This window comes from Ovis aries, chromosome 7, assembly GCF_016772045.2.
Source record: "Ovis aries strain OAR_USU_Benz2616 breed Rambouillet chromosome 7, ARS-UI_Ramb_v3.0, whole genome shotgun sequence".
In the NCBI taxonomy this organism is placed as follows: Eukaryota; Metazoa; Chordata; class Mammalia; order Artiodactyla; family Bovidae; genus Ovis; species Ovis aries.
The window spans coordinates 83,809,080-83,830,040 of NC_056060.1; the positions used below are offsets into that span (position 1 = coordinate 83,809,080).

Below are 20,961 nucleotides of genomic sequence, written 5' to 3' on the forward strand. Positions count from 1 at the left end.
ACACACACAACATACATTATTATTTAATGACCATGTCGCATTGATCTCCTCCTCTTTCTCAGATCTCCCTGCCACCCATCCCTCTACTCCCAGCCCCAAATAACTAAGATTAGCCAGTCATGTGCCAGGGTCGACTCTTTTTCCCTTTGAGGCCTTGTGAAGGGGGTCAGAATAGGAGCCTCAGTAGGAAGGGGGGCTGGAGGGGAAGATAAGAAATAGTCAGTGGGCAGCTTTTCCTGGTTAGGAGAGGAGCCAGATGTGTCTGCCTGGGTGACCAGAGGTGCCCTGCACCCTGACGCCTCCGAATCTGGAAAGTCTACTCAGACAGCTGCAGAAGCAGGGTGATGCATTGTTCTAGCCCCAGCAGCAAGCCAGCACCCCCAGAGGCCAGTCACATGGAAGATAAAGCCCCTTTCTATGCTTTCTACTGCCACTGTTGCCATCACTTTGTTGTGAGGCTTAGTGACTGCCCATTAACTCAGGAGAGCTGATTCTTGCCAGTGCTGCACCAACAGCTGGGAGCCAGAAAGTGCTGACATGGGGGAGGGGTTGATTCCCCCATCCTGGCTGGGCGCTTGCAGGGTAAGTCTGGGAGGTCACTGGCATGGCTTACTCAGCTCTACCCAATTGCCAATTAGCTAAGGTTTTTCTGAACATCGCTGGGCCTGCCGCAGTTGAGGAAAATTATTGTCAGAGAAGCTCATTTTGTTTTCAAATTAAAAAACTCTCCCCAGGGATGGAGCTTTCCTGACTGTCCCCTCCTCTAGTCTTAGGAGGGGGATCCCAGTCAGGAAAGGTCCCTAGGAGGAAATGGCCTAGGACTGGGTCCCTGGCCCTTGGCTACACACAGGGGTGTTCTGGATTGAGCAGAGGGGAGTGGTTTCCTGGCCTCTGGGCTTGAAGGCAGGGACCTCCCCTCCAGCTCAGCAACTTTGTACACCCCATGGCATTCTCAGGGAAATAAGGAAGAGAGGGAAATCTTAAGAAAACACTGAAAATATAAATGGCCTTTTTTAGTTCCTTTGCTTCCCTCTACTCCATTAATAAAATCTGATTCTTTACTGAGAGAACATAACTTACTCTCCAGACCAGGTTAATGCAGTTGGTCTTCCGTGTTCAAGGAGAACTGAGGGATTTGAGGGCTTAGGACAGCCCTTGGAGAGCCGCACAGAATACCAGGGCTTAGAATCTTAAAACTCATATCTCTCAACCCTCTTCTTTGACAGTTGAGAAAACTGAAGTCCACAGAGGGGAGAGGAGATAGATGCCTGAGTCAGTGGTAGATCTGCGACCAGAACACAGGGCTTCTGACTTCTACTCGAATGCTTTTGTAAAACTTCATTCTTTTATTTTACACTCAATTACTGAGTCCTTACTATCTTCCAGGTGCTATGGGGGAGGGGAGGTGTGGAGGAAAGCAAAGAGATGAAAGCAACACAATCCTTGCCTTCAAGGAGCTGTTTCCCTAGATCTGTGATTCTTGAGGGGAAAAAAAGAAAACAAACTGAGTCAGACTCTCACCCTATATTGTCTTCTATAGGTGCTGATGGAAGAGGAGAAGGGGAGGGAACCCTTTGGGCTTCTCAGGATTTATAAGTTGTGCTTCCCTGACTCTGGGGCCCCAGAAGGCCAAGGACAAAGAGAGCTGAGGTTGGACTGGGAGAAAATGGGGGTAAAGTGACAAGGATCAGGTCACTGCCAGCTGGCCTGACTGCTGGATGGGGATAGGCACGCACACTTGTCTAGTGGCATACAGTTGACAAGCCTTTAATCTCGCATGTTGTTTCACTGATTCCTACGGCAGTTCCTTCAGGTGAGCAGAGCAGCTACTTAATCCTCACTTGACACATGAGGAAACTGAGGTTCAGAAAGGTCAGATAACTGGCCTAAAGCCAGTTAATGCCAGCGCCTGGCTAGGAACTCCTAGTCTAGTGCTCTTTGTGTGACTGGCAGGGGAGAAGTTATGCTGGGTTGAGAGGATGGGGATAAAGCAGTGGTCAGCCACAGCGAAAGGCCAGTCTTCCTCTACGCAGTTTTATTTTGATCACCACGTTCTGCCACTCAGAGAACTCTGTTCTGAAGAACTGGAAGCACTTTGCAGGCCTGAATGAGCTCATTCAGCATGCTCTTGCCAGAAGGAAGGAGGACTCCAAATAGAGGCTCTGTCTAGGGTCGCCAGTATATAGTCACCTAAGAGAAAATGGGACTCAGGTTCCCCACCTCTGCCCTCATGCACCAACCAGTGCGTTGCAAAACCAGCCTTCTTCCATGAGAGTCAAGAGGGCCACAGGAAAAATATTGAGGTATCTTCTGGTACTTCCCTCCTTCTCTGGAGAAAAGGGCCTGGCCTATCTGTTGGCCCAAGGGCTATTTCCCAGGGAAAGAAATCTTGAGGCAGGGGGACCACAGCCCACCCCAGTCACCCTGATGAGCAGGCTTGGAGGAGGAAAGGGGAGCTTAGTGAAGCGGCTCAGGTTTCCCTAGGGTCGCGCGGACTGGGGTATCAGGAGTCTTAGACACTCTCCTCAGTTCCTTGTGAGCAGGATGTCTCAGAGCTGCCTGAGGTCGGGGTCAAGGCCTGGCCGGTGTAGGGTCAGGGTATCCGGGTGCTTGTGTGGGCCCTAGTTCCCCAGGCCCCTGCCAGCATCTCCAGCCTGTAGGGGGAGGGGGAGGGATGGACTTGGCGCGATCTCGGGCTGGAAGGAAGTCAGAGACCCGTCGCTGAGAGGGGTCCCACTGCCCTCCCCAGCTCAATCCCAGCCAGGCGCCTAGCTCTGAGCTCCCGCTACGCCCCCAGACGGCTCCTTACCTGTCCCGCCGAGGGCAGTCCCACCTCCTCCGAGGGGCTTGGGGGGCCCGCCGGGCATGAGCCGAGGAGCAACTGGCGCCCTCGCCTCACGGCTTCGGCGAAGCTCCCAGAAGGACGCCTCTGCTCCCGGCCCCGGGTCCCCGCCGCCTCCGCCGCCGCCGCCGCCGCTTCAGCACCGCGGACAGCTCCCGCCCGCCGCCCGCCGCCGCCGCCGCCGCCCTCCCAGCCCTGCTCGGTCCCGGGAGCCCCGCATCCTGACCCGGCCCCGCCGCCGCCGCGCAGCCCTCACTCAGTCCGGCCCGAGGCGGCTCCGCGCCGACTTGAGAGAGCAGCGAGCAGGGTCCCCCGCCTCCCCGCCTCCCGCCGCCGCCGCCGCCTCCCTCTCGCCTCCGTGCTCCCTTCTACGCTCCGGAATCAGCCCACCAGGCACTCCGGACCCGCTCCGGGGCGGGGCGGGGCGGGGCGGGGCGGGAAGTCGGGGGGAGCCCAGAGGAGGCGGCCGCGCGAGGGGCGCGCCGCTGGAACGGGCTTCTCTGGTTCCTGGAGCTGAGCTCCTTTTCCCCAGATCTTTGCCTCAAACCTACTCCCGCATTTCCCCAGGAGCTATGGGCGGTGCTCTTATTTTTGAGCCCTGAGTTTTGATACTGATCTGCAGCACCCCCCCACCCCCCAAAAGAAAAATAAGCAAACAAAAGCCACTTATAGGGCACCTACTGTATACCAGACACCATGCTGAGTCTTAACGTTTTTTAACCAATATCATCTCATTTAATTTTCTTAACTCTATGAGGCAGTATTTTTTTTTCTTTCCTTTCTTTCCTATTTTATACATGAAGACACCAGGCTCATAGAGATTAAGTCTCCTAATTTAGAGATCGCAGTGCTGTGCGGGAAGTGTACAGGCTCTAAAGACTGTGGGCCTAAGATTTGGCCCTAGTGTCTCTCCCGTTAACTATATAACTTTGAGTAGTTACTTAACCTCTCAAAGCCTTGAGTTTCTCCTTAGCGAAATGGGGGGAGCTGAATCACCTCGTGGGGTCAAATGAGGACAAAGTGAGATGGCATATGTGACACGTTGGCCCCAAATAGGCCCTCAGTGGGTGAATGTTCCCTTCGGTCCTCCCAGAAGGGTCCCTGGATCTTCAGATACCAGCCAGGGTTTCTGGCTGCTTTGCCTCCCTGACTGTGCTGTTCTTTATCACCCCTGCTGCTGCTGCTAAGTCACTTCAGTCATGTCCGACTCTGTGGGACCCCATTGACGGCAGCCCACTGGGCTCCCCACTCCCACCCAACTTCCTTTTTTGAAGCATGAGGGTATCCTCATCTTGAGTGTTATGAGTGGATGAGGCTGTTTTTTACAAGGTCTTGCGTCTCACCGTAGTACCAGGAGGTTGGGAGAGGAGAGGATTCTCATTTTCTGAAGGTAAATAGAGGCCTGCAAAGTAAACCTCAGAGGGACATCTCTGGTGGTCCATTGGTTAAGTATCCACCTTGCAAAGCAGGGTACGAGAGTTTGATCCCTGGTCAGGGAACTAAAGATCCTACACATTGTGGAGCAACTAAGCCCACAAACCTCCAAGTACTGGAGCCCATGTACCATAACTGCTGAGCCTGTGCACCACAACTAAGGCCTGATGCAGACAAAATAAATAAATGAACAAACCTCAGAGCAAGCTGAAGCTGGGGCTGGGGCTGGCAGGAGTCGCTGAGAACCAGCCTCTGGCAGCAGGAGTTCTCTCTCCCCCAGCCAAGAATGCACAGCGCACCGGACGGTGGTCTCCAGGATGCCCTCACTCCCTCATGACATGGAATATCTACACCAGTTCTGTTGAACTCCTAGCATACACTGTAGGAGCCAAGAGCCCCCATCATGGAGTTTGGGTCTGCTTCTCTTCAGAACTGGGCAGGGAACTCCCTAAGCTCGTGGTATTCCTCTGTCTTCCAGCTAGTATTGATTGGTGTTTAACCTGTTGGGTGTTAAATATATTCTTGCTTTTCTTGCCCTTGCTCCATCAGTGTGGAAGTCCCAAGACTAGGAAGGCTCTTGGACCACTCATCCTGAGGGCCATATAGTATCTGCACAGACACCCTCCACCCCTACCCTCACACAAGACACTGTCCCTTGAGTCTAAGTGCCCTCTTGCTCCTTAACTCCCCTCTGGCTTCCCCTTCACAGGGACTCATGGCTCCCTACTTGGCCTTTTCCTTCCTCTGTCTACCACCCCCCCCCCCACCGCCCCCCATCTCTATTCTGGCTTTGCTCCACGTCTGGGCTGCATACGGAATTGCTAATCAAATGGATAATAAAAAAGCCAGTGAAGCAAAAGCCGCATATAAATTCTAAATACGAATGTTGATAATTATATGCTGTTGCCTGGAGGGAAAACTTGAAGTGAGGCCGCTGGTGTTGTGTCAAGGGCCCTGGTCTCTGGTCCACCAAGAGACCTGAGTTCTAGTCTGTCCTTTGTCGTGAATTGGCTGTGGGACCTTAGGCAGTTGCCTCATCTCCATGGGCCTTTACTTCTTTAGGATTGTAAGCCTCTTCAGCATCTTTGAGGAAACCATAAAGGCAGTCAGCACTATGTGAGTCTTGTGATAGAGAATGGTGGGCCAGTGCAGCAGTACAAGTTTATTTTAAGGAAATTACCTTTATCCTTCTCAAGACATGGGAGGCAGCTCAGGAACTGAAAAATCTACAACTATGCAGGATTTCCACTCCATTTGCCATTCCCTTCCTTTCTTTCCCCCTTCCTTTCTCCACTGAGCCTTTCCTGCCACGTAATGAAAGTCAGCTCCCCGGCTAGACCCTGAAAATACAAAGTATAAGTCATAGTCTGGGTCCTTGAAAGAGCTGCCATGAAGGACGGTGGTGGGACTTTCCTAGCTGTCTGGGGGCTAAGACTCCACGCTCCCAATGCAGGGAGCCGGGGTTTGATCTCTGCTCAGGGAACTAGATTCTACCTGCTGCAACTAAAGATTCTGTATGCTGCAACTAAGACCCAGTGCAGCCAAATAAATAAGTAAATAAATATTTTTTAAAAGAGTGGTGTGGTGGCTGGACATGATAACCAGCAATTTTAATACATAAAGAGAAATACTATCATAGGGTAAGTGAAAAGTTCACAGAGAAATGGATTTCCCTCTGGTGGTCTAGTGGTTAAGAACCTGGGTTCAATTTCTGGTCAAGGGCTAAGATCCCAAATGCCATGGAGCGACTAAGCCCATCTAAGACTGGACGCAGCCAAATAAAATAAATAATGTTTAAAAAAATTGAACAGAGGAGGAAATGATTAGCTAACTCTACCTGGGAAAGTCCCAAGAGGCTTCCTGGAGGTGGTGACATTTGATTTGAGTTTTATTAAAGGATAAGACATCCATCAAGCAGACCAGGAGAGGAGAACATTCTAGGTAGAAAGCCTGGAGTGAAGAGATGAGGCTGGAGGACAGATGAGGAAGCTATAGCGGAATCCAAGAAAGAAATGGTGTGAACAAGAATAAGGCAGATTCAGCAAAAGGGGGAGCAGGGGATGGGTTTGAGACACTTTTGGGGGAGAACAGAGTGGAGAGATTTATTGTGGGGAAGAGGGTAGGGCATCAAGGATAATGTTGGGGTCTCCTATTTCTAGGAAGCTGATGTTACCTGCAAGAGGGTAATGATGGGGAGTTAAGAAAAGTCTGCTTACCCTGGGTAATGCTACTGAGTGTTACAAATCCCTCAGTTTCTAGGATTTTACACTGTTTCAGTTTTATTCTTTTTTTAGTTCCGAGCAAACTTTCTGAACCCCCTCACTCCCAAACCTCATCTTATCTTGATTGTCTAAGTGGAAAAGGGAAATGTCCAGGCTTGGAACAGGAGATCTCAGTGGGACAGAGCAGCACTGGAAGCCTTCCTGGAGGAAGCAGCAGGTATCCTAGCTGGGACCAGAACAATGCCCACAGATAAGGGATAGAGTAGGCACTGGGTGAAAATCTCGGAAGAGATGTCTTCATGTCCTGTTCTGCTCCCACCTCTCTGACATTCCCCGAACAGAATAACATGATGGGCTCCATTTCTGTTGGAATTAGCTCCGGTTGCTAATCTCTTTCCACCTGGGGACTTTTCCTTCATAAACTCTTTCATGCACAGACTCTTAGCTCTTTTACAAGGGGTTGATTTGCTTACAATGTTCCCTAAGGAATATAATTCAGCCCTAAGTGTGGGGAGATCTGCTCTGCTCACTATTCAATAGGCCATATATTGGAAGAGATCTCCCCATAAGGAGGAAGGCAAACCCCACCCTCATCCCTGTCCAAGTTAAACTTATGTTCAAGGCTACATGGCTGAGACTCAGAAAACCCTGGCCTGGGGTGGAGTGGTGGCAGGGAGACAAGCTGGCAGAGCGCAGTGATAAGCAGGTCTTTGGGCTGCTCATCACCCAAATCCTATTCCCATGGACATGGCTCCAAAGCAGGATTCATTCCTGGGTATAAGCATAACTCTGGACTCAAGACGGCTTCCCTGGTAGCTCAGTTGGTAAAGAATCTGCCTGCAATGCAGGAGATCCCAGTTTGATTCCTGGGTTGGGAAGATCCCCTGGAAAAGGGATAGGATACCCACTCCAGTATTCTTGGGCTTCCCTGGTGCCTAGATGGTAAAGAGTCCGCCTGCAATGTGGGAGACCTGGGTTTGATCCCTGGGTTGGGAAGATTCCCCTGGAGGAGGGCATGGCAACCCACTCCAGTATTCTTGCCTGGAGAATCCCCATGGACAGAGGAGCCTGGTGGGCTACAGTCCATGAGGTTGCAAAGAAATGGACACAACTGAGCGACTAAGCACACACTGGACTCAAGGAGAACACTGGAGATCTTCACTGCTTCTGAATTAGACCCTTGGATTGGAGGCGTTCCTCCCCCTCCCTCACCAGCAAGAGGGTGTGTAATCTGTTTCTTAAACTTCTTTGGAGGCCTTTGGAAGTTCATGACCACAGCTGTTCACTTCTCTCCATAGGAGAATACAAAGCTGAATTGCAAAGGCAATATTTTTTTTAGCAACACACCAATTCGTGCCAGAGAAAGGAGATGAGGAGAGTTCTCAGCACCACTCCTGTGGAACTCCCTGCCCTCCTGCCAGCCACAGGCTCACTCAAGTCTGGAAGGAGAATGGGCGAGAGGCAGAACCAGAGCATACGGTGGAGGAACACAGCAGCTGCAGATGGCGCAGTTCAGAACTCCACCATCAACCCTGGCATCCACAGGCTGCCTCGGGGGCACGTGAGCATTGGCTCATTGGCAGAGGAACCTGAACTGTTGGCACTCCCCCACTTTTCCAGACCGTGTATGTGTGGGGGTCTGGGGGGTAGGGTGGGGTGGATAGGAACTAGCAGCAGCAGCAGCAGCAGCAGCAAGCAGACTGACTGGGTTTTCCACCTGATATAATAATGAAAACGAAACTGAGTGAAAGAATAAGAATGCTTGATGTTTGCCTTGCTCACTACAGTTTCTTTTTTTTAAATAACGTTTGTTTGTTTATTTTCAGCTGTGCTGGGTCTTCCTTGCACTGAGGGCTTTTCTCTAGTTCCAGCACGCAGGGGCTGCTCTCTGGTTGTGGTGCACAGGCTTCTCATCAAGGTGGCTTCACTTGTCCCTGAGCACGAGCTCTAGGACACGTGGGCTTCAGTAGTTGCTGCATGTAGTAGTCGCGGCTCCGGGGCTCTAGAGCGCAGGCTTAACTGCTCCGCAGCATGTGGGATCTTCCTGGATCAGGGGTTGAACCCCTGTCTCCTACACTGGCAGGTGGATTCCTCACCTCGGAGCCACCCACCACAGTTTCTGGAGCTCAGAAATCTGCTCAGCCAATATCTCATATGTTCTTCATAAACATGTGTCATTCTCAAGTTAGAGATGGGAGAAATGAGGCCCAGAGAAGTCAAGCAACTTCCCACTTGGAAAAAAGGTGTCAAAGGTCAATGGTAAACCAAAGAGAAGTGGCACTGCCACTGTCCCCGCACCCCCACCCCCTCACCTCATTCTCTCTTGGGTCCCCTAAGCCCAGCTGAGTCAGGCCAGGAACATCAGACAAATTAAGGAAAAGCAAAAGGGAAATAAACTGCAAAAGGAAGCACATGGAAATCCTCGGCCTTTGAGTTTGGCAAACACAGGTTCCTGACTTAGCAGAGAACATGGGGCCTTGTGGCATTCTAATTCTACCTGAGAAGGCACTTTTTTTTTCATTTCGAGGCAGTAAAGCAATTTTTATGGTCTATCATTATGCTACACAAAAGATCTAGAAACAACAGGCTGGTAGAGAAGAAATGAACGGTAAGTAAGAAGCAACAAAAATAAGTTAAAATTGAATTATTTCTCATGATATTGGTATGAAAGCCATTTCAAAGCGTGTGGGTCTGGTTTTGGAAAAGGCTTTGTCCACTAGTCAAAGCCTGTCGTAAAATCAGGGTGCTCGTCACCTGGTCTGCTCTACTGGAGTTTTTTTTTTTTTTTTTGAAATGTGAATTAGCAATAGTCCTACCAGATGCCTTTTAGAATTTTATAGCACTCTCTGCTAAGAAGTCTGACCAGCTGCAGGGTCTTTTTTTTTTTTTTTATTGGAGTATAATTGCTTTATAATGTTGTGTTAGTTTCTGCTGTACAACAAAGTGAATCAGCTATAAGTGTACGTATATCTCCTCTTTCCTGAGCCTCCCTCCCACCCAGCCCCCATCCCACCTCTCTTTGTCATCACAGAGCATGGAACTGAATTCCCTGTGCTATACAGCATCTTCCCGCTAGCTAGCTGGCTATTTTACCATGGTAATGTGTATCTCTCAATGCTACTCTCTCAATTCATCCCACTCTCTCCTTCCCCTACTATGGCCACAAATCCATTCTCTATGTCTGTGTCTATTCCTTAGGTTCATCAGTACCAGTTTTCTGGCTTCCATATATATGCATTAACTGGGTCATTTGTAGTAATGTGGATGAACCTAGAGTCTGTCATGCAGAGTGAAGGAAGTCTTCTGGCTTTTGACAGAACTGATGCATGACCTTTCCCCTGCCCTGGAAGCTACAGTCAGCCAGGTGGGGTCTGCAGGGCGAGGCCTTTATGCCTTCACCCTGAACTGAGACAGTGGGCCTCCAACTTCTGCCAGGTCTTGCCCTCAAGGAATCCTCTGAAGAGCTATATCCAGGACCTAGGACCTCTCCCATCTGTGTGTGTGTGTTACTGTGTGCTTGCCCCAGGGGTGAATTTCTAAGTTGGGAAAGAAGAGACTTTTCTTCCTCTGTGTGTAGGAAAACACTTTTTTATGCCTCCCTGCTGCACATGTCTGTGTGTCTGATATGCTGATGAGAGAAATGACCCTTCACTCCTTGCCAGATCACAGTCTGAGGAGGCAGGGAGCTTAAAGAGCTACAGATGCTAAGAAAATGTTCTTAGAGAAGCTGAGTACTTGTTATATCTTTCAGCTCAGGGTGAGCAAGAGAGACTCATCCTGGGTTCCTGCTCGGTGTCAAATGCTTTTATCTTTTCATTTTCAAAATAATTTAAGTCAAGGCTCATGGAGGTTAATGTTCCAGATTCACACATTTCAGCAAATGTTGGGCAAGATTTGAAGCCAGGTCTGTCTGATGCCAAAGCTGAGTTTTTTCCCCTCTCTTCTCCAGCAACCCTACTCATCTCCATCATGGTCTGAGGAGTTGGGACGTTTAACAAGGGAGCAGAAGAGGAAACAGCCTCAAAATGCAAAAAGAGCCTCTCAGGTTATACATTCGCTCTCAGGTGGAACTGGGATCCACGAGGCCCCACGTGCTCCGTTGGGTTAGGAATCTGTGTTTGCCAAATTCAAAGACTAAGGGTTTTCAAGTGCTTTGTCGGGGGGCTGTTATTTCCCATTTGTTTTCCCTTGATTTTTCTGATGCTCTTTTTGAAGTTCTCGGCCTGGTTCATCTGGACTAAGGGGACTCAAGAGGGAACAGGGGCGGGAGAGGAAGGAGCAGAGGCAGCCCAACCCTGGTGGGTGGGGGAAGCAGGGTGTGCCAGCTGAAAGGAAGGTGACAAATTCCAGAATGAAACACTCAAGCTGCTTCCCTCTTCCAGAACACTCACTCCCAGTGCTCTTTCCTTTGCCTGTCGTGGAAGAGATGTGTGTGTGTGGGGTGTGTGTGTGTGTGTGTGTGTGTGTGTGTGTGTGTGTGTGTGTGTGTGTATGGAAGGGACAAGGGAAAAGTCCTCAAGAGACCAAGCTACTTGCAGTTGTCAGTTTCTTGATTCCTGGCCCCCCACGGTCTCAGCAGCATTTGGGGCATCCATGTAAGCCCTGCCTCTTAGTGAGCACACACTTGATTCCTATATCCCATCACTCATCCAATCCTGGTATTCCATCCTCTCCCTCTGGTTCCCAAACCTATGATTCCTTTACAGACCCTGGGCCCTGACTACACCGCCACAACGGGGCTCTGCAGTGTCAGCGAGGATGCTCCGCAACAGGGCTGTGAAGGCACACCCTGCCAGGCTGGGCACCGGAGAACCAAGGAGAGAGAAGCACAACAGACGACAGGGGGACGGGCAGTGGGATGGATGGATGGATAGATGAGAGGCTTTTTTGAGTGCCTGCCATGTGCCAGGAACTAGGCTAAGAGCTTAATGAGTATTATCTCAATGAATCAGCTATTAAATCTATGAAGTAAGAATTCATTATACCATATAAATTGTATTCATTCTAATAAGTGCCAGGCACTGTGCTGAATGTTTCACTAAGCCTGAACAATAATCCACTTCTTTTGTATTAAGAGAACAATTAGTAGAGGGATCCCTAGTCTGTGCCTGAGGAGGTACTGGAGGGGTGTGGCAAGTAGAAAGAACAGGAGCCTTGGCATCAGGCAGGTCCTGAGTTCAAATCAGGAGAGCTTTTGTCAGTACAGGTGAGTTCTTTTATGGAAAGCAACTTGGCATTTATGCATCAAGGACCAAAGTGAATACACTACTGGGAATCTACCCTAAGACAACAGTAATAAGTGACATTTATAACTATTCATGCCAGGCACTGTCCTAACTGCTTTAGATGAGTCATCATATTTAATTCTAGCAACAACCCTATGAAAAACTTACTTTACCATCCTTATTGTACAGGATGTGAAAACCAAGACCGGTAATTTACCCAAGATTATATGGCTTATCAGGGTAGAATCCAGATTTCAAGCTAGATAGACAGTCTCCAAGGCCTCGCTCTTCAACTCTACAACATACAGTATAAAATTTTCACATAAAGCTAGCTATCACTGGAAAAAAGGAAAAAAAAGAGGACTTCCCCGGAAGTCTGGCAGTTAAGACTCTGCACTTCCAATGCAAGGAACACAGGTTTGATCCCTGGTGGAGGAATTACAACCCCAAATGCCATGTGGCAGGGCCAAAACAAACAAAAAACTGAAACAAGTTTAAAAACCTGGCTATTACTGTATTGATTATTGTTGTAGAAAATTTGGAACACATATAAATGTCTAAGAAAACAGGGCACAAATTTAAATAATGTTTTTAAAAAGTTTACAGTACCACGAGGGAAATGCTTATAATACAAAGTGGGGAAAAGTAGGTTACATAGTCATACATACAATATAACCATAAGTGTGCAAAAAAAGCCTAGAAACATCCTAGGAGTAATTAGAGCAAAGAGCCATTACGGGTTGTCTCTGGGTTAAGGCAACCATGGTTCATTTAGATATTCCTCTTTTTCATCTTCTGCAGTTTCCAAATTCTCTGCAGTGTACACGCTTTACTGTAAAATTATTTTAAAACTTATATAAAAACAGATATTTACTGAATTGTAGATTGATTGGTAGATTGGGTGCCCTTTGAAGACTCATCTCCTCTCCCAATTTCATCACTTCCAGCAGGGATACTGGGGGGCTGGCGGGGGTGACCTCTCCCCTGGCCTGCACAGTGGGAGATTTATAGTAAATGAGGTCACATTTCTAAAGGGTTGTGTTCTCCTTACAGCTGGGTGGACTAAAGCCCTAGTGATTTTCACCAAAAAAAAGGAAGGCAAAGAAGAAACCAGCAGGGTGGATGCAGAGTGGAAAGGAGAAGCTCAGGAGCGAAGGAGGGGACAAAGGAGACAGCTTGGGGAGGAAAGGGGAAGTGGAGAAGGAGAGCTGAGCCCCAAGATGGTCAGCGAACTGCAAGGGGAGAAAGCGAATGAATGATGAGGCAAGACAAAGAGTGGGCAGAAAAGAAGATGAGAGAGAGAGAGAGAGAGAGGGAGAGACTGCAGCAACCTGTAAGACAGTTAATTCTTTTCAATGCCAAGGTTTCTGTTTAGCTGCAGGGGATTGCCCCAATGTTACAGAGAGCATTTTCTGTGGTTAAATGAGACTTTCATCTAGAGAAACACTTCTCCTGGGCTTGTAACTTGAATCGCTCTCCCAGGTGGCTGGCCACTCCCCAGTCCTCAAATCTCCAACCAAAAAGGACCTTTCTGGACTGTAGCCACTGCAGTTTGCCAGGGACAACTAGACTGTCCCTGCTGCCATTCATCCAGCCCATGCTATAGAGCTCTGGTGCCAATGGACGTGAGTTATGACATGATTAACTCGGGATTAACACCCAGCTGTCCCAGAACACAGTTTGCAAAGGCTGTATAAGGCTTTTAGTTTATAGGCACTGAAAAAGGATAAAAGAAAAAGAAAACCATGGAACAATGTGAGATCTGCAAAGGTCATCTGTAGAATCTACCGCAGGGGAAAAAAAAATGAGGTCCAGAGAGAGAACAACTAGCTACAACCAACAGCTGGTGACAGCAGGGGATTCTGGGCTTTCTAATTTCTTATGAGTAGAACAATCATTTATAACATGAGTGAGTGATGTTTTGTGTCTTCAAAGGGCTCACGGTGAATCCAGCTACCCTTCTTTTAGCCTGATAAATGCCTCTGAGATAGGTAATCCAGGAATAAGCTTGATATCTGTGGGGAGAAAAGAAGCAGCAGCTCAGAGAGACCATGGAATTCTCTGTGTCGACGGACCGATTAATAAGCTGCTGGAGCTCAAAGCTAAATTTCTCGATAACAAGGGTGTGGCCACACACATTCCTGAGGAACTTATAGTCCCAGGAAGTTGGGAGCAATTTCAATTTCTGCGGTTTGCTGGAGCCTTCAGGTCAAATTTCCTGCTCGGGAAAACGTGTCAAGGGTTGGAGGCAGAGAGTGCAGGTTTCCAAGTTTCTACTGTCACGTTCTGATTTCTACTGTGACAGCATCTGCCTGATTACAGTTCTGATGTGTGTGGCCTAAAAGCTATTATCACTGAAAACCACTGATGGAGCGCTTATTGTATATAGAGAATGGAATAGGTTCTGGGGATACATGGAGACACAAGCCATGGCCGTAGTCATCAGAGATAAGCTGATGTTAGCTGTGGAATAAGGCCGAATACAAACATAAACAAAGAGGTGATGAGTTGGTTCTCGAATAGTGCCCGCCTTTGTTGATGCTGTTCTACTTTCTCAGAATCCTCCGCTGCAGCCACCTGTGCACCCACCCACATTCCTAAAATCTCAGCTCAGGTGCTTTTTGCTCGGGCATCTTTGCCCAGACTCCTCAGCCTGGGCTGGATTCCCCTCCTCTGGTTTTCTGTAAGTTCCTCCATGTTTCCATCCTAGAGCACTCAGCACATTGTGCTTCTAAATCTTGCTTGTCTCTATCTCCTACCTGACTCTGATTTCGGAGAGGAAGATGGGACTCTATTTTTCATCCCTGGTAACTAGGCTGTGCCTGACATATTGTTAATCACTTAGTCATGTCCGGCTCTTTGCAACCCCATGGACTGTAGCCTCTGTTCACAGAATTCTCCAGGCAAGAATACTGGAGTGGGTTGCCATTCCCTTCTCCAGTGGATCTTCCCAACCCAGGGATCGAACCTGGGTCTCTTGCATTGCAGGCAGATTCTTCACCATCTGAGCCACCAGGGAAGTCCCATAATTAATTGTGCCTGACATAACTAGACAATTAATAGATAATTGCTGACTAGACAAAAGTAACCATTCTGCTTCTGCTGCTTCCAGCATGAAATCTCTAAGGTCGCTTGCAGGTCTAACATACTGTGACTTTATACTCGCCAGGTGAGGCATTGTTTTCTTTGAGGCTGGATGTGACTGCACTTGGTAGAGATGGAAACCACCTCCCCTCTTTTCCTCCTCAGAGACCTAATGATAATCTGGGCATGGATAACATAGGGAACCTGTGGTTTACTTCACTTCCCTTTTATTAGAGTGGCCAAGGCTGGCAGGAGTCCACTAGGAACTTCCTGTCCACGTCTAACAAGATCTCCACCTAGTTACCTGGTTGCTGGGAAGATGAGGCTGGGAAAAATCTAGTGGCTAAGCAACACAGTAAACTCAGGAAAGGAAACCATTTAGAAGTATTTGCAGATTAGAAAAGCAAGGAAAGTTGATGGAAACAAACATTCAAAGTACCTGCCAGGCTTTTAATAATGTCAGAGGAGAAGAGCCTGGAACCAGCTGGAGGAAAAAGATAAGAAACACATTTATTTCCTCTGCCCAGAACCATGACATCAACTGTCTCTCACCCCAACCCTATACCTTGTGCTTTCCTGTTGGAAAATAATGGTTGCACCTCTCTGGCATGGTGCATTGCGCCAATCTCTCTCTCTGTGTAGGAAAACCAAGTCCAAGATGTTAGCACATTTGGCATCAACTGTGGTGTGTGTTACTGTCCGTGGTGTTGAGTTTCCAGTAGGGCCCTGAGGCTTCTGAGTCTTAGCCAGGTTTGTCTGCCCTCACAGATGACCTAGCTGATGAATGATAGGAAGCAGTTGGACTGTAGACAAGGAAGACTTGAGAGTCTGTCTGGAAAGACAGGTCCACAATAAATTATCTGGAAACCTTGGAGCCAGATGCTTTTCAGAATTTAGAATTTTTCTGATTTTAACAAGGTAATATGGTGCATCTACCACTTATTATGTAAAATCCTTAGTGAGGTCCAGAGCTACGCCATGGAACCAAGCATGTCGATATTTCCTTAGAAAAATGTATGACTAATCATCCCAAGTGTGATCAATAAAGATATTAAAGAGCTTCATGGCAGTTCAAGGTCTTCCTTCAAATGAGGTTTTTTTTTTTGTTTTTTGGTTTTTTTTTGCCTTAGACTTATGAAGAAGCTTTTGATCTCAGAGTATTTTGAATTTCAGAATTTTGGTTAAGGGACTGTGGTCCTAGACTTGGATTCCGTCTTGAATAAAATTGACCTGCAAATGTTCCTATGGCTGATCAAAATTTCTAAGCTTGTTAATATCCCAACTGGGTGCTGGAGGTAGGGGATGGATAAAGAAACCAAAGAAAAGCAGCTTTAAGTACAGCCTTCAAATCTCCCCACCCACAAAGATTTAAAAGTATAATTTTCTCCTGAGGACAAATAGCTAATAATGAAGGGTTTCCCAGGTGGTGTGGTGGTAAAGAATTCATCTGCCAGTGCAAGAGAGGGCTTCCCAGGTGGCGCAAGTGGCAAAGAATCTGTCAAGCAGGGAACACAAGAGTTCCCTGGGTTGGGAAGATCCCATGGAGAAGGGCATGGCAACCCTCTCCAGTATTCAGGTTTGATCCCTGTGTAGGGAAGATCCCCTGGAGGAGGAAATGGCAACACAGGCCAGTATTCTCCAAAATCACTGTGGATGGTGATTGCAGCCATGAAATTAAAAGACACTTGCTCCTTGGAAGAAAAGCTATGACCAACCTAGACAGCATATTAAAAAGCAAAGATATCACTTTGCAGACAAAGGTCCATATAGTCAAAGCTATGGTTTTTCCAGTAGTCATGTATGGATGTGAGAGCTGGACCATAAAGAAGACTGAGCATGGAAATATTGATGCTTTTGAGAAGACTCTTGAGAGTCCCTTGGACTGCAAGGAGATCAAACCAGTCAGTCCTAAAGGAAATCAATCCTGAATATTCACTGGCAGGACTGATGCTGAAGCTGAAGCTCCAATACTTTGGCCACCTGATGCGAAGAGCTGACTCATTGGAAAGGTCCCTGATGCTGGGAAAGATTGAAGGCAAGAGGAGAAGGGAATGACAGAGGATGACAAGGTTGGGTGGCATCACCAACTCAATGGATATGGGTTTTAGCAAACTCCAAGAGGTAGTAGAGGACGGGGGTGCCTGGCATGCTGCAGTCCATGGGGTTGCAAAGAGTCAGACACCACTTAGCGACTAAACAGCAACAACAACAACAGTGTCAGGGCAGAACAAGTAATGTGATTCAACTCTGAAGCAGCCACACTCCTAGCGCTAGAGCAGATAGATAGAGATCTCCCTAAAGTTGCTTGTAGGATAGCTTCTAACTGATAGCACTGAGTTCTTTTATCTTGGAAAGTGAGACTAAATGGATCCAGGGATTTCTTGCTTTCTGTTCTCCTCTCCCCAGTCACAAATTGACCATAGCCTAAAAATTTGGGGACTTGCCTTGTGGCCTAGTGGTTAAGAATCTGCCTTATAATTCAGGGGTTACAGGTTTGATCCCTGATCGGGGACTAAGATCCTAGATGCTATGGGGCAAGCTCATGTGCTCTAGAGCCAACACAACCCAGTGCAGCCAAATAAACAAATATTAAAAAGAAAAAAGGGGGGACTTCCCTGGCAGTCCTGTGGTTAAGACTACTCCTTCTAGTGCAGGAGGTGGGGTTCCACCCTTGGTTGGGGAACTAAGATCTCACATGCCTCATGGCCAAAAAACCAAAGCATAAAACAGTAGCAATGCTGTTACAAATTCAGTAAGGACTTTAAAAATGGTCCACATTAAAAATTTTTACAAATTAAAGAAAAAAACTTTGGAGGCCATCGCTCTTGGCAGATTGAACTTTGGAGCTTGGACACTAAGCTCCTGCCTTGAGAAAAGAGGCAGGGTGGATATGTAGAACTCAGGGTATCCAGCACTGAATTTAAAGTTAGAAGTTCTAACCCTAAACCTGCCACCCCACCACCTTGCTGTGTGACTTTGAGCAGATTGTGTCTTCTCACCAGAGGATTTCTAAATCCCACACAGCTCCAGGATTCCAGGATTCTGTTTTGGTTTGCAGGATTCTGCTTTTGATGTCCAGGAGTATGCAAATGGAGCTGCAGGGAACTAGTGTCCTTGGAAAGCTGCTGGTTAGTCTGGTTTTGGTGTTTGGTCTGCTTGGGAAAGCAGAGTGCTGCTTAAGCATTGCAGGCTCTGGGGATCAGAAAGACAGGCTCAAACTCTGACTCAGCCACTTCTTAGCTCCCTAATGTACTTAACCTATCTGAGCCTCAATTTCTTCATTATGTAACATGGGGTTAATAATAGCACCTATCCTAAAAATATTACCTGCCTTTTTTGATCTTTCACCCTACAAATGTTTGTTGAAGTCTCCCTGTGAGGCATGCACTCTGTTAGGCATTGGGATTTAGTTATGAGAAATACAAGATGGAACACAGACAATGACTGGGTAGTCATACTAATGAATATTTAAATTTTAACTGTGAAAAGTGCAGCTAAGAATGGCAACAGTTATAAGACTCTATAACAGAGGGATTGATGTAATAAGAAAATTTACGTAAGATTTTCCTGGGAAGGTGATACTTGCTTTGAGCACTTAAGAATGAGGATAGCTAACTGAATAAGAAGGGAAACAGGATGTACAGAAGTTTTGTGGTGGCATAAAAGGAAGAAGGCCAATGAGGTTGGAGGGAAGAGAATAAAAGAGAACTAGATGAGGAGGAAGAGATAAGCAGGGTCTCATTATGTTTTGCTTTTATTGTAAAATCAGTGGGAGGCCACTGAGGGGTTATGCAGGAAGATGTTATTATCAGATCTTCCTTTAGATGAGATCTGTAACTAAGAATAGATTTGGAGACAGGTGGTAAAATTAGTTCATTAGTTAGGCACATCAGCACGGATCAGCATGGAGGCCACTACTGTGGTCCAGGTGAAATAAGATGGTAGCTTAGAAAGGAATGCAAATATAAGGAGTTAAAGCAAAGTAAATAGATTAGAAAGCTATTTAGGAGATGAAATAAGCAGGACTCGGTAATGGATTAGATGAGCTGGGATTGGAGGGGGGCAGTAAGGGAGAGGAATTTGTCACAGATGATGCCCAGATTTCTGGTTTGGAGGGTTAATGGTGCTATTCTGTAGGAGAGGTACTCCCAGAGGAGCAGCAGGTGTTGGGGAAAGAGCCTGAATGATTTTGGACCTGTTGGCTTGTGGTTCCCTTGAGACAATCAAGTCTGGTTGTCCAGCAGGCAGCTGGATCTGTGAGTCTGAACTGGAAATACAATTTGGGGAAAATTAGCACAGACAGCAACTGACACCATGCATTTGAATGAGATGCCCCAGGAATCAAGTTTTATGTGAAGAAAAGAGAGGACCTGGGTCTCAACCTTAAGGAAACTCAACATCTAATTTTGGGTAAAAAGAATGAGCCTAACAAGGTGATAGGAGGGTAGGGGAGGTGAAACCAAGCCTAAAAATCGTGGGTCACAGAAGTGAAGGCAAGAAGGATTCACGAAAGAAGGAGTGCTCAGCCATGTGGAAAGATGATGAAAGGTCAAGTAAAATAGGACTGAAGGACGCTCATTGCATTTAACAACACAGAAATCGTCAGTGACCTTAGCCAGAGCTAAGTAAATGTGGAGTGACAGGGTGGATGCCAGGGTTGAGGAGAGAGTGGGAGGTGAGGGAATGAGCACAGTGAATGTACAACAGTGTTTCACAACTGGGAAGGGGAGGAGAGAGATCGGACAGTAGTCTGAGATTCCCTGGTGGTCCAGTGGTTAATAGTCTGAGCTTCCCTGCAGTGGGCACAGGTTTGAGTCCTGTGTGGGGAAGTTGCATATGCTAAGTGGTGTGGCAAAAAAAAAAAAAAAAAAAGTAAAAAATAAAATACTTAGGACAGCATTCCATCCAGAGTAAATTGGGAACTGAGGGTATTTGCCTCAGAGAAAAAGATATCAGTTGACCCTGACTTTAGTGTTTCCATATGTCATTAGTGAAACTTACATTCTAGAACTACAAAAGGGACTCAGCTCTCTTGAAAGGGAGACCTGGGAATAGCTGGGCTAGGAAGAGATTAAAGCTCTCTTCCGAAATGACATGGTCCACAGTCAGGCAGGGCAAGCAGAATCAATAACTGTGGTTAGGGGTGATACATGGGGAGGAATGATTTCCCTCTGAAGGTCCAAACCTCCGGAGCATCCCTCTTTCTGTGTGTCCAGTTGCTCAGTCTTGTCCGACTCTTTGCAACCCCATGGACTGCAGCCCGCCAAGCTCCTCTGTCTGTGGGATTCTCCAGGCAAGAATACTGGAGTGGGTTGCCATTTTCTTCTCTGGGGGATCTTCCTTACCCGGGGATTGAGCCCGCATCTTTTGTGTCTCCATTGGCAAGCGGGGTCTATACCGCTAGCACCACCATGAAGATTTCATCAGCTACTTCGACTCATGGATGTTCTCAACTGCTGTAGCACTGAGGACCCTGTCTGATATATCAATTGTTTATATGGAACTCTAATAAATCAAACAGATAAAATGATACTTATTAGAAGAAACCTATTTTACAAGTTCAATATTTAAGATCAATAAATGATAAAAATGAAGTTGTTCTAATAATGTTTAAATAAAAAAGAAAATTAGGAGTTCTATTGGCTGCAGGAAACCAATTTGTTCCTTTATTTTGTTTTGACTGTAAAAGAACCTTAAAATTCTGATTCATTCAGATCAGTAGCTGCAAATAATAACAGTTTTACCTAACAATGTCAAGATATTCTCTAATTAATCAAAGATGGCAGGATTTGGGACATTCCCTGGTGGTCCAGTGGTTAAGACTCTGTGCTTTCACTGCCGAGGGAACGGGTTCAGTTCCTAGTGGGGGAATTAAGATCCAGCAAGAAGTGCAGCACAGCAAAAAAAAAAAAAAAAAAAAAGGTGGCAGAAGGACATTTATTCTAGGGTTTACACAAAAGTGAACTACCCTAGAGAATAAGAGGCTTCCAATGTTTAAAAATATACGTATGTATGTGTGTACATACATATATACACACGTTATATACATATAAATTTGACAAACTATTTTTGAATATTTTAACTACTTTATTATATTTTTTATTTATTCCTCAAAACAATCCTGTAAGGTAATTATTATTATTATCCCCATTTA

The 20,961-nt window shown here is 46.9% G+C and overlaps 1 protein-coding gene across 4 annotated transcripts in view; it reads right to left on the reverse strand.

Moving 5' to 3' along the window:
- The window catches only part of SYNDIG1L (synapse differentiation inducing 1 like), a 56,743-nt gene that overhangs the window by 14,672 nt on the left and 21,110 nt on the right, over nt 1-20,961 (reverse strand). For 3 of the 4 annotated variants that reach the window (XM_042252774.2, XM_027972017.3, XM_060418340.1), the window contains exon 1: nt 2,810-2,937. The exons of the other annotated variant lie outside the window; for it this stretch is intronic. The gene's annotated coding sequence lies outside the window, so the exon portion shown is untranslated. Of the gene's footprint in view, nt 1-2,809; nt 2,938-20,961 lie in introns of those variants that run through there. 4 annotated transcript variants of the gene reach the window in all.